We start from the raw sequence: 12,118 nt of genomic DNA, 5'->3' as shown, positions 1-12,118 counted from the left end.
CTCTTTATTCTTCGTACGATTATAGCAGCCGTATTCAAGTCTTAAGTATTAATGCTCAACAGTACTGTCACCTGGTGGCCTAGCTGTCTTCCTGCAGGGCGCAACCGCCATAACGATTCAGTTTCACATTGTCTTATGGGAAAGATATATGACTCCATCCCTACGAATGACGTGTTCATCTTATTCTTGGTATGTCTTCACACTCAATTTTGATTTATTTGCTATTTGTTCTTAATGTTCAGTTCAATACTATGATTCGCTATGTATTATTTGGCCCTCTTTACAGAATTTTTCAGGCTAATCTGATGATGTGTAAATCTAAATGCGTCATTAAAGAAAGTAGACACTGCATAAACTGAATCCCATGTAGTTTTACAGCGTTCATTATACCACTGATACAACCTTCAAATTACGGAAAAACGGGTGCATATATTTACGTGATTTCATGTTATACCTTGTATGTTTTGTAGTCACTCTAGGCCTTCACCACATTATCCGGACCTCTGGGGCCCTCTCTGCATGCTCAGTAGACTGCTTTAACTATTGAAAAGGCCTTTGCAATGCACTGTCACCCAGCGCTCAGTGTGCGCGACTCGAGTGTCTTCTGCATGTGCAGTTATAACAGCAGTCTGCATCATAAAGTAGTTTATCGTCATGATGGCATCTTCGTAACTGAGTAACTGCGTACCTCTGTGGTTACTTGAATATCAACGAGCAAACAGAATGACATCAGTCACAGATAACAGAGTAATTTCCAGCCACCGCGAACTGTTATCACCCAGTGCACACTCACACACACACACACAAGACTGTCACGATGCATATTCTGAGCGGTTGGCGACAATTCTCATTGCAACAGCTTAAACAACACCTGAAATAATATATTGACTATTCAGAGACGGCCCCAGAGTACAAGCTAATGTTTTGCGGACCCACTCACTCCGAGCAATAACGTATTAGAAAACGACAAAAAGTAACGGAGACCGAATAATATCAGTAGTTTGAGAGTCCTTTTCACATAAAATGCTGCTTTATGGCAACCAGGTGGCTAACTACTTTTGCACTTGTTCGAACGGGAGGAACGGGCAAACGCAGTGGCTCGCTAAAAGTTGAGAAGGTCTGTTGTCGAGGAGAGAAGCTGTCGTACTAGCCAGAGGGTTATCACGCGTGGGGGAGAACATTATGAGAGTTACACTCGTCTCTGAAAATTAATTACGGGTACATGACATGTGTCGTATCCACTACACTGTACCTTACTGATTAGGGAGTGCGCCTAATATACACCGTATTAAACGGAATTATGTATGCGAGACGTTTGACAGATGCCCACACTACGAATACGGGACAGAAAAGATAAATTTTATTCAATCACTTATACGTGCAAAGGACAACGGAGAATGAGGAGCTGTCGGCCAATGTGGCCGAGCGGTTCTAGGCGCTTCAGTCTGGAACCGCGCGACCGCTACGGTCGCAGGTTCGAATCCTGCCTCGGGCATCGATGTGTATGATGTCCTTAGGTTAGTTAGGTTTAAGTAGTTCTAAGTTCTAGTGGACTGATGACCTCATATGTTAAGTCCCATAGTGCTCAGAGCCATTTGAACCATTTTGAATGAGGAGCTACTCGAGTCTAAATTGTTTCACAAATCTTGAGCAATGGAAGTGCGTCTCCGTTGGTCCCAGCGAGGAGTTTAAGTAAGGGAAAATCAGCTATGGCGTCAGCACGGCTAGAGATTCTTACTCTATGATTAGTGAGTAAATTTTCTGAAACGGAAAGGGGAGAAATGAACATCACTATAAAATTTATTAATCATACTAGAACAAGGAAAAATGTACGAAGAGGGGCTAACAAATTAATGCTTGGAAAATGGGGCCCTCCTTTACACAAGACTACGCGAAATACACGTGCACATGACTTACCGAATTCGGAAAAATGGCAAACGTAACAGTGGGAATAAAATCAGAGCAAATGGGAACCTGAGGTAGCCTTGTCCTCTGTACATGCATTACCGATAAGAAAGCAGCTCACGGTTTCCCAAGAATATTCCACACACTATCTGTGAAAGGGAGTAGTTAAGAATAAGAAAGGGATACCAACGCCTTCTGGCTCAAAGCCTAAGAAATACCATCACACGCTTTGTCGTTACGGTAAATGGAATGTATCACGAACACTCAACAAGTGGGAAAGCTATTCAGCGTCTGTTGGATATTCAAACTACACGTGTGGGTTAATCTGTTTACACAACGGTAATAAATGCCTATAAAGATTCATTGGAAAAAAATTTGGAAGAGGAAATAAATAAACGTAACCGATAAATTGAAAGCTATATCTGAGCACTGAGATTAACACTGGTGCCAACCTTTAGCACTGAGGTTGTAGCATGGCCCAACGAACACGCTCCCGTCTCATTAACTGCATCACTGAAATTCCCATCAAAATTTCACACGCAAAATTAACATTAACGAAAAGGTGGCGACTAATGGTGCTGATAACATCAACATAGACTGATTCCTAACTCAAACTGAATCGCGAAAGTCTAAACTGGTGGTGCTCTCAGCACACGATACTCGCCCAGGGACGAATGGCGTAACACTGCCTTAAAATGGCCACTCCTCTGTCTCCCTAAAGCATGAAGCTGCTCTTCCTCTGCGCGGAAAAGCAATCAATGACGGCGCAAGAGACTTGGGTACCAGAAACCGAATTTTTGCCACCTGCTTGCCCAACACGGCATCTGATTCGATAGTTCTCTTAGAGGAAGCAACCTAACGTCAGTAAAGGTTCAGCAAAAGGAAAGAAACAGATTTTGACAATGTTACTTAAAAGAGGAGGAAAAAGGTTCTCTCTGGCTGAAGGAAGTAGTTTGAAGCTAACCTCCCGTTATCTCTGCAGACACAAGGGCGGGAAAAGGCATTATTCATGCAACTCCATTGCCAAAAAAATAAATAATTAACCAAAAATCTTTCCTAGTGCCAACAGAGACTAACAAAGGTCTCGATCAGAGACTAACAAAGCTCTTTAACTGTATAAAATAAGGTAAGTGATATTATAGAAGCCAATAAAAATTGTATGTAAGAAGGGATTGCAACCTAACGTGAAGAAACTGAATTTTCTGCAGCCACATGACCATTAACATTTTGGGATAGCTCAGTATATTGTACGCTAAAACAAATAAAAAAAATACTTGCCTTCAAAGCAATCTTCAATGGCGATATGTACTTTTGTAAAGAATTTGAGGACTGTCAGTGTAGGCATCTTTAGGAACCAATCAGTCTGTTGTTGTTAGACGTCTTTGAACTTTCGTCGAAATGTGATATATACATAGCAGAACTGCGACTGTGATGGTTACTCTGGATATAGCAAGAGCAGTAATTCACATCCGCTGTTGTGAAAGATGGTCGAGAGTCACACGTTGCGGTTAAACCTCTCCATCAGTTCAACAGTCTGTTTGTCCAGCACAAATCACGAATAACTTTTTGACTCAACCATCTGTTTGCAAATGATGGTTTTTACTCTGTCCTTGCTAATCCGCAGTTCCTTGGATTTCAGTCTCAGAGACAATTAAAGTTATGTGTCAAAACCTGTCAACCATTTTCTTAAAATTGTGGTTCTTGTTGGTGGACGAAGCGATGTGATGTTTTAACAGTTCGTAAACGCATTTTTTACTCACAATTTGCGCTCCGTACATTTGGCATAGAAACGCAGTCTTCTTTCCCGCCTGTGTTTCCTGATTTTAACCATACTTCCAACACGTGTGACCCATTGCTCTACGAGACAAGCCATTACACCCACAACATGCCACTGGTGCCAGCAGACAAATGTGATTCAGCTTAGTGAGTTCGATTCCATGTCATGCTTTTCGACATATCTGTCTACGCATATGAGCATGCACGAAATGCTAAGGGAAAAGTTTCCGTTGCGATATCGATACACTCATCAAACGTTTTAGACGCACCTTGCATTTTACTTCTGAGAAACGTTTCGATAAAAATAACATTTGTGACATGAATAGCAGTGATTCTATTAGCGACCCCACTTTCTTATGACTAATTAATTCGTCAGAGGGTACTGGAAACCTCCCTATTATTTTCGTGCTTGCTTTTTACCTGATAAGAACATAGACGTGGGGTGCACTCTTCTACTGAAGGGTGAAAACTGGCCACGCCAGGGATTTAGCAGTGAAAGTTTAGCGGAAGAAGTTGGTGATTGCCCGTAAGACGAGGCGTCCTTTCAAAGTGACCAAGTGTAAGGAGACGACGGAAACAATGAATCATCAAACCGAAGAGGTATTTCCCATTAGGTGGGTGCCTCGCTGGTGTGACAGTTTCCCGAGTGACAAGCAAGTCTCTCTAAAGTTAATTTGGCGCCACAGCTACAAGCTGGGCAGTGATCAGATCAACAATAGTTCTCTTGCCAGTGGAGATGTCGAGAAACTAGAAACTCCATTTTGTATGTTATTAGTGGTCAAACCCGGCGTTGCCCAGGTATTTACACTACTGGTCATTACAATTGCTACACCAAGAAGAAATGCAGATGATAAACGGGTATTCATGGGCAAATATACTAGAACTGACATGTGATTACATTTTCACACAATTTGGATGAGTAGATACTGAGGAATCAGTACCCAGAACAACCACCTCTGGCCATAATAACGGCGTTGGTACGCCTGGGCATTGAGTCGAACAAAGCTTGGATGGCGTGCACACGTACAGCCCCCCTTGCAGCTTCAGCACGATACCACAGTTCATCAAGAGTAGTGACGGGCGTATTGTGACGAGCCAGATGCTCGGCCACCATTGACCAGACGTTTTCAGTTGGTGAAAAATCTGGAGAATGTGCTGGCCAGGGGAGCAGTCGAGCATTTTCTGTATCCAGAAAGGCCCGCACAGGATCTGCAACATGCGGTCGTGCGTTATCCTGCTGAAATGTAGGATTTCGCAGGGATCGAATGAAGGGTAGAGCCACGGGTCGTAACACATCTCAAATGTAACGTCCACTGTTCAAAGTGCCGTCAGTGCGAAAAAGAGGTGACCGAGACGTGTAACCAATGGCACCCCATATCATCACGCCGGGTGATACGCGAGTGTGGCGATGACGAATACACGCTTCCAACGTGCGTCACCGCGAAGTCACCAAACACGGATGCAAGCAACATGATGCTGTAAACAGAAGCTGGATTCATCCGAAAAAATGACGTTTTGCCATTCGTGCACCAAGGTTCGTCGTTGAGTACACCATCGCAGGAGCTCCTGTCTGTGATGCATCGTCAAGGGTAACCGCAGCCATGGTCTCCGAGCTGATAGTCCATGCTGCTGCAAACGTCGTCGAAGTGTTCGTGCAAATGGTTGTTGTCTTGCAAACGTCCCCATCTGTTGACTCAGGTATCGAGACGTGGCTGCACGATCCGTTACAGTGATGCGGATAAGATGCCAGTCATCTCGACTGATAGTGATACGAGGCCATTGGGATCCAGCACGGAGTTTCGTATTACCCTCCTAAACCCACCGATTCCATATTCTGCTAACAGTCATTGGATCTCGACCAACACGAGCAGCAATGTCGCGATACGAGAAACTGCAATCGCTATAGGCTACAATCCGACCTTTATCAAAGTCGGAAATGTGATGGTACGCATTTCTCCTCTTTGAACGAGGCATCACAACAACGTTTCACCAGGCGACGCCGGTCAACTGCTGTTTGTGTATGGGAAATCGGTTGGAAACTTTCCTCATGTCAGGACGTTGTAGGTGTCGCCACCGGCGCCAACCTTGTGTGAATGCTCTGAAAAGCTAATCATTTGCATATCACAGCATCTTCTTCCTGTCGGTTAAATTTCGCGTCTGTAGCACGTCATTTTCGTGGTGTAGTAATTTTAATGGCCAGTATCGCATTTATAGCTGTGCGTCCACGGCCGTGCCACGCAGTGTCTGGCCTTAGGCATAATGTTTATGTCGTCATATCTCCTGAACTATGTGTCATATATAGTTTAACACCTACGTAGAGTGGGATTTGTGTAACTATCTTAAATGGGCTGGGAATACAGTTAGTAATAAAGAAGCATTAAATTACATGCCGTACTTTTACTGTATGAACAGGGGGAAAGTAGTGAGCGACAACCTTATTTACTTATTTCTTCTTTCATTATTTTTTAAAGGCTGTCAGCGAGAAAAATTTCTTAAATGTTTGAAAATAAAGGTACGGTTTGTTGCAAGGTTCCAAGTGCCCTCATTCTCAAATACTGGGTGAATAAAGTCCGGGAATCCACATTTCGGGGGCTACGCTCCATTTTCACCTGCACCCCAACTACTTTGATAGTTAGGTTTCTCTTATACCATCGCGATTCTTGCCCGACAGTAAGGTATATACGTACTAAGTTAGCCTGGAATCGGTCAAGTGGTTTAGAAGTAGAAGTGGGACACATACACGCACACACACTCGCACACAGACACACACACACACACACACACACACACACACAAACACACACACACACACACACACACACACACACACGCACGCACCCACCCACTCACACACACACACACACACACACACAAACACACACACACATTTTTATAATATGTATGGACTTTGCGCAGAAAAATATATATCATTTTACGTTATATCTCATTTATTTTATATCTTACATAAATTCTTGTTTGAGAAATTGACTATAGAGAGTAAATTATTACGCTGAACCAATGCAGATATAAAAATCTGCAGAGTGTCGTTAAATGGCATTTGGGAAGCGGTTAACAAATAAATAATAACACACCATATATGCAATTATGGCACCATTTGCCTTATCTTCCTTGTCACGTAGTAACACCGGGTGCCGTGAGATCACCGAAGTTAAGCGCTGTCGGGATGAGCTAACACTTGGATGGGTGACCATCCAGTCTGCCGAGCGCTGTTGGCAGACGGGGTGCACTCAGCCCTAGTGAGCAGACTTGCGTGAGAAGTAGGAGCTCCGGTCTCGTAAACTGACAAAAGGTGCGAGGGAGTGGGGTGCTGACCACAAGCCCCTCCGTATCCACAGCCAGTGACGCCTGTGGCCTGAGGATGACACGGAGGCCGGTCGGTACCGTTGGGCCTCCATGGCCAGTTCGGGTGATCTTCTTCTTTCCGTATGTTTATGAAAATGGGCAGTTATGTTTGTGTTAGTTCTTACTGCCATTATTTAGTGATAAAGTAGCATGTGATGCAAGATAATGCAGTATTGCTAGCACAAGACGAAACGCAAAGAAGAATAGATGTAAAATTAAATAGATACACTCCTGGAAATGGAAAAAAGAACACATTGACACCGGTGTGTCAGAACCACCATACTTGCTCCGGACACTGCGAGAGGGCTGTACAAGCAATGATCACACGCACGGCACAGCGGACACACCAGGAACCGCGGTGTTGGCCGTCAAATGGCGCTAGCTGCGCAGCATTTGTGCACCGCCGCCGTCAGTGTCAACCAGTTTGCCGTGGCATACGGAGCTCCATCGCAGTCTTTAACACTGGTAGCATGCCGCGACAGCGTGGACGTGAACCGTATGTGCAGTTGACGGACTTTGAGCGAGGGCGTATAGTGGGCATGCGGGACGCCGGGTGGACGTACCGCCGAATTGTTCAACACGTGGCGCGTGAGGTCTCCACAGTACATCGATGTTGTCGCCAGTGGTCGGCGGAAGGTGCACGTGCCCGTCGACCTGGGACTGGACCGCAGCGACGCACGGATGCACGCCAAGACCGTAGGATCCTACGCAGTGCCGTAGGGGACCGCACCGCCGCTTCCCAGCAAATTAGGGACACTGTTGCTCCTGGGGTATCGGCGAGGACCATTCGCAGCCGTCTCCATGAAGCTGGGCTATGGTCCCGCACACCGTTAGGCCGTCTTCCGCTCACGCCCCAACATCGTGCAGCCCGCCTCCAGTGGTGTCGCGACAGGCGTGAATGGAGGGACGAATGGAGACGTGTCGTCTTCAGCGATGAGAGTCGCTTCTGCCTTGGTGCCAATGATGGTCGTATGCGTGTTTGGCGCCGTGCAGGTGAGCGCCACAATCAGGACTGCATACGACCGAGGCACACAGGGCCAACACCCGGCATCATGGTGTGGGGAGCGATCTCCTACACTGGCCGTACACCACTGGTGATCGTCGAGGGGACACTGAATAGTGCACGGTACATCCAAACCGTCATCGAACCCATCGTTCTACCATTCCTAGACCGGCAAGGGTACTTGCTGTTCCAACAGGACAATGCACGTCCGCATGTATCCCGTGCCACCCAACGTGCTCTAGAAGGTGTAAGTCAACTACCCTGGCCAGCAAGATCTCCGGATCTGTCCCCCATTGAGCATGTTTGGGACTGGATGAAGCGTCGTCTCACGCGGTCTGCACGTCCAGCACGAACGCTGGTCCAACTGAGGCGCCAGGTGGAAATGGCATGGCAAGCCGTTCCACAGGACTACATCCAGCATCTCTACGATCGTCTCCATGGGAGAATAGCAGCCTGCATTGCTGCGAAAGGTGGATATACACTGTACTAGTGCCGACATTGTGCATGCTCTGTTGCCTGTGTCTATGTGCCTGTGGTTCTGTCAGTGTGATCATGTGATGTATCTGACCCCAGGAATGTGTCAATAAAGTTTCCCCTTCCTGGGACAATGAATTCACGGTGTTCTTATTTGAATTTCCAGGAGTGTATTTGTAGGACCATTTTGTGTATGTCAAAATCAGTATTTTAATTCGTGAAATATCTTAAATATTAAATGTATCGTTTCAAATGCAAGAATCGAGCTCACAATGTCACGTTTATATCAAAATGTTGAATGCGTTAGCTTAGGTTAATGAAATTTTTTAATCAGGCTACTGGTTAAAGAGTTGTGAATTTCGGACCAGCGATTGTAACTGCTAGGAGGTGACAAGTGAAAGTTACAAGCAATGAGATGCGAACACGCTGATACGTTATGGGTTGTGTCTGCGACACAGTGAGGAGAGAGTCTAAGTTTAGAACGTGGTGAGGGATGATGTCGTCCTTGTTCACGGTGTCGAAAGCTCTGGCATTCGGGTAATGGTTCAAATGGCTCTGAGCACTATGGGACTTGACATCTGAGGTCATCAGTCCCCTAGAACTTAGAACTACTTAAACCTAACTAAACTAAGGACATCACACACATCCATGCCCGAGGCAGGATTCGAACCTGCGACCGTAGCGGTCGCGCGGTTCCAGACTGAAGCGCCTAGAACTGCTCGGCCACATCTACCGGCTCGGGTAATGGTGCTGGACTTGGTTTTCTGATAAACATACAGCTGCAGGTGTGCAGAGTTGCGATATTTATAAATTCAGGGAATAAAGCCAAGTTACAAACTTATACTCTTATAATTTAAACTACCTTCGAAAGACTGAGAAGCAGTCTAGCTGTGAAATTTAATTACTAATTATAACAGGATAGTATTTGAGCTTCCACTTACCAGTTGCAATTTTCGAGGGCATAACATAGTTCTTAATTTCCATAAAACAAGGGAGTGATTCATTAAGAAACAGTTAGAGTTAAACTTAACCCGTGGTTGTCGCTTAATGGTAATTAAAAATCGCTCCGACTACAACTTGCTAAATTTATGCATTTCAGATTCTACAGTGAACTATGAAAACTATACGCTGTAGTTGAACTACTTTGCACCGATGCACGATCGTTCAATTCCACGTCGCCATGCTTGCAAGCAAGTTGTGGTTTACCTTAAAAGAGGCGTCTCAGGACGCAACATCTAGCATGAATTAGTCATTTATTGATTAAGTTCTGCTAACATGAAATACTAACTTACTGAAGTAAGGTAAGAATAAACTAAACTAAAATGCAAAAAGTGTGATTATTACTACTGCTGCAAGTTGTGCTGCATGCACTGTGGCTTAGCGGTTAGCGCTGCTCATTGGGGTCGTGCGGGTTGTCAGTTATTCAGTATTTATCCTTTTTGAACTCAAACTTCGCCCAACTAGGCCTCGGAGCGCCCAGCACTGCCGACCACTGCCGTGCCATTCTCTGCCGATAGGCACCACTGGATGCAGATATGGAGGGGTGTGTGTTGAGCACAGCGCTCTCCCGGCTGTTGTCAGTTTTCATGACCGGAGCCGCTACTGATCGATCAAGTAGCTCCTCAACTGGCCTCACAAGGGCTGAGTGCGCCCCGCTTGCCAACAGCACTCTGCAGACCCGGCCGGTTACCCATGCATCTGCAAGCAGAGCTCTACAGCGCTTAACTTCGGTGATCTGGCGGGTACCGGTATTATCCCTGCGGCAAGAGCTTTGGCATCCTTTCAGGAAGGTTGCTGAAATTTCTTATGTCTGTAACGTTTGTACAGTGTGTTTGAAGAAGAACTCCCTAGTTTTAATGTGTCCTAGAATCTGTACAAAGTGAGATACACTATTCTACTTTGTGGTGTTTGATTCACCAAATCTCCAGATTTGGCTCTCCTGTAGTTGGCAGATCTGCTTGACCTTGACAAGGCACCAGTGCTGTTTTTTTTCCTCTGTTCTCTCAGTTCAGTCCAGGCGTGCGTGCAGTGCAGTGTAGAGCAACTCAGCAACATTGTGCACTTCGCAACAGAAAGCGCAGTGTTATTTGGCTTGTGAAAGCTGAGTCACTTATAACAGTGCATGGTAATTTTGGACGTCAGTATGGTGGTGAACCACCAACAGGAAAAACTATCCGCCATTGGCTAAAGTCTTTCAAGGAAACAGCCAGTGTTTTAAATGCAAAATCACCAGATAGACCTAGAACTTCTGAAAATATTGTTCAACTGATACGTTTTTCGTGTGTTAGGAACCCAAAGAAGTCATTGGCCACACGTAGTCCACAATTACGAGTGCCAAAAGGTACTGTGTTGGCTGTTGTGCGTCAAAGACTTAAGTAGCGCACCTACAAATTGCAACTGTTATATGAAATAAAACCTACTGATAACATCGGAAGGTATGGGTTTGCTGTTGACTTTCTACACAGAATTGATGATGATGTCAGTTTTTAAAAAAAAATTCTCTTTCCTGATGAGGCTACATTTCATGTCAGTGGAAGAGTTAATCGTCATAACTGCAGAATTTGGGGGGAGAGAAGCCACATGAAGTTATTCAGCATCAACGTGACTTTCCCAAAGTTAACGTCTGGTGCAATTTGATGGAAGATCGAGTGATTGGTCCTTTCATTAATGATGACGTTTACTGTCACATGTTGACATGACGTTTACTCTCACATGTTGACATGACATTTACTGTCACATGTTGACAGAGTACATCTTTACCCAGATGGACGATACTGACGCAGAAAAGGGGTTTTGTTTTTCCAAGAAGATGGTCCCCACCTTATTACAGTAACCATGTGTATGCGGCTGTTGATACTCGCTTTCCAGGAAGGTTGGATAGGCAGGGCTGGCCCATTACCTTGTCCACTACAAAGCCCAGACTTAACTCCACTGGAGTTTATCTTTTGGAGCCACATAAAAAATGTTGTGTACAGCAAAAAGATCAGCATCTTCAATAATTTGCAGGAAAGAAACTTCGCGGCTGTTGGGAAACTTACACCTGAAATGTTGGTGAATACGTGCGAGAAGTGGAATATCATCTTGACGTGTGCAGGGCAACAAATGGAACCCACGTTGAAGTCTACTAACATTAAACAAAACTTGAAGGAATTCTCTTTCATGATTTGATTTTTATTGCAATGATAATTAAATGGACACCCTAGCTGCAAACAGGCGTTGATATACTTTCGTTGTGGACATGTTGAAAATGTGTGCCCCGACCGGGACTCGAACCCGGGATCTCCTGCTTACACGGCAGACGCTCTAACCATCTGAGCCACCTAGGGCACAGGAGATCCCGGGTTCGAGTCCCGGTCGGGGCACACATTTTCAACATGTCCCCAAAGAAAGTATATCAAAGGCTGTTTGCAGCTAGGGTGTCCATATAATTATCATTTCAATCTAGCAAAGCTGCATGGTCATTAACGGTAACTGTTCTTTCGGGAACAGATACTACCGTCATATATAATTTTTTATTAATTCCCCTATTAAATTTATACTTAAAACTAGGGCGTTCTTTTTCAGACTCCCTGTATATTCTACACTATTCGATTTGTG

At 45.0% G+C, this 12,118-nt stretch overlaps 1 non-coding gene across 1 annotated transcript; it reads right to left on the bottom strand.

Moving 5' to 3' along the window:
* Nucleotides 1–11,773: 11,773 nt before the first annotated feature.
* On the bottom strand, nt 11,774–11,848 carry Trnat-ugu (transfer RNA threonine (anticodon UGU)). The gene has a single exon. It is a non-coding gene; the product is annotated as a tRNA-Thr (tRNA).
* Between the last annotated feature and the right edge of the window lie 270 nt (nt 11,849–12,118).

This window comes from Schistocerca cancellata, chromosome 6, assembly GCF_023864275.1.
Source record: "Schistocerca cancellata isolate TAMUIC-IGC-003103 chromosome 6, iqSchCanc2.1, whole genome shotgun sequence".
Classification (NCBI taxonomy): domain Eukaryota; kingdom Metazoa; phylum Arthropoda; class Insecta; order Orthoptera; family Acrididae; genus Schistocerca; species Schistocerca cancellata.
This window is presented reverse-complemented; position numbering and strand designations above follow the sequence as displayed.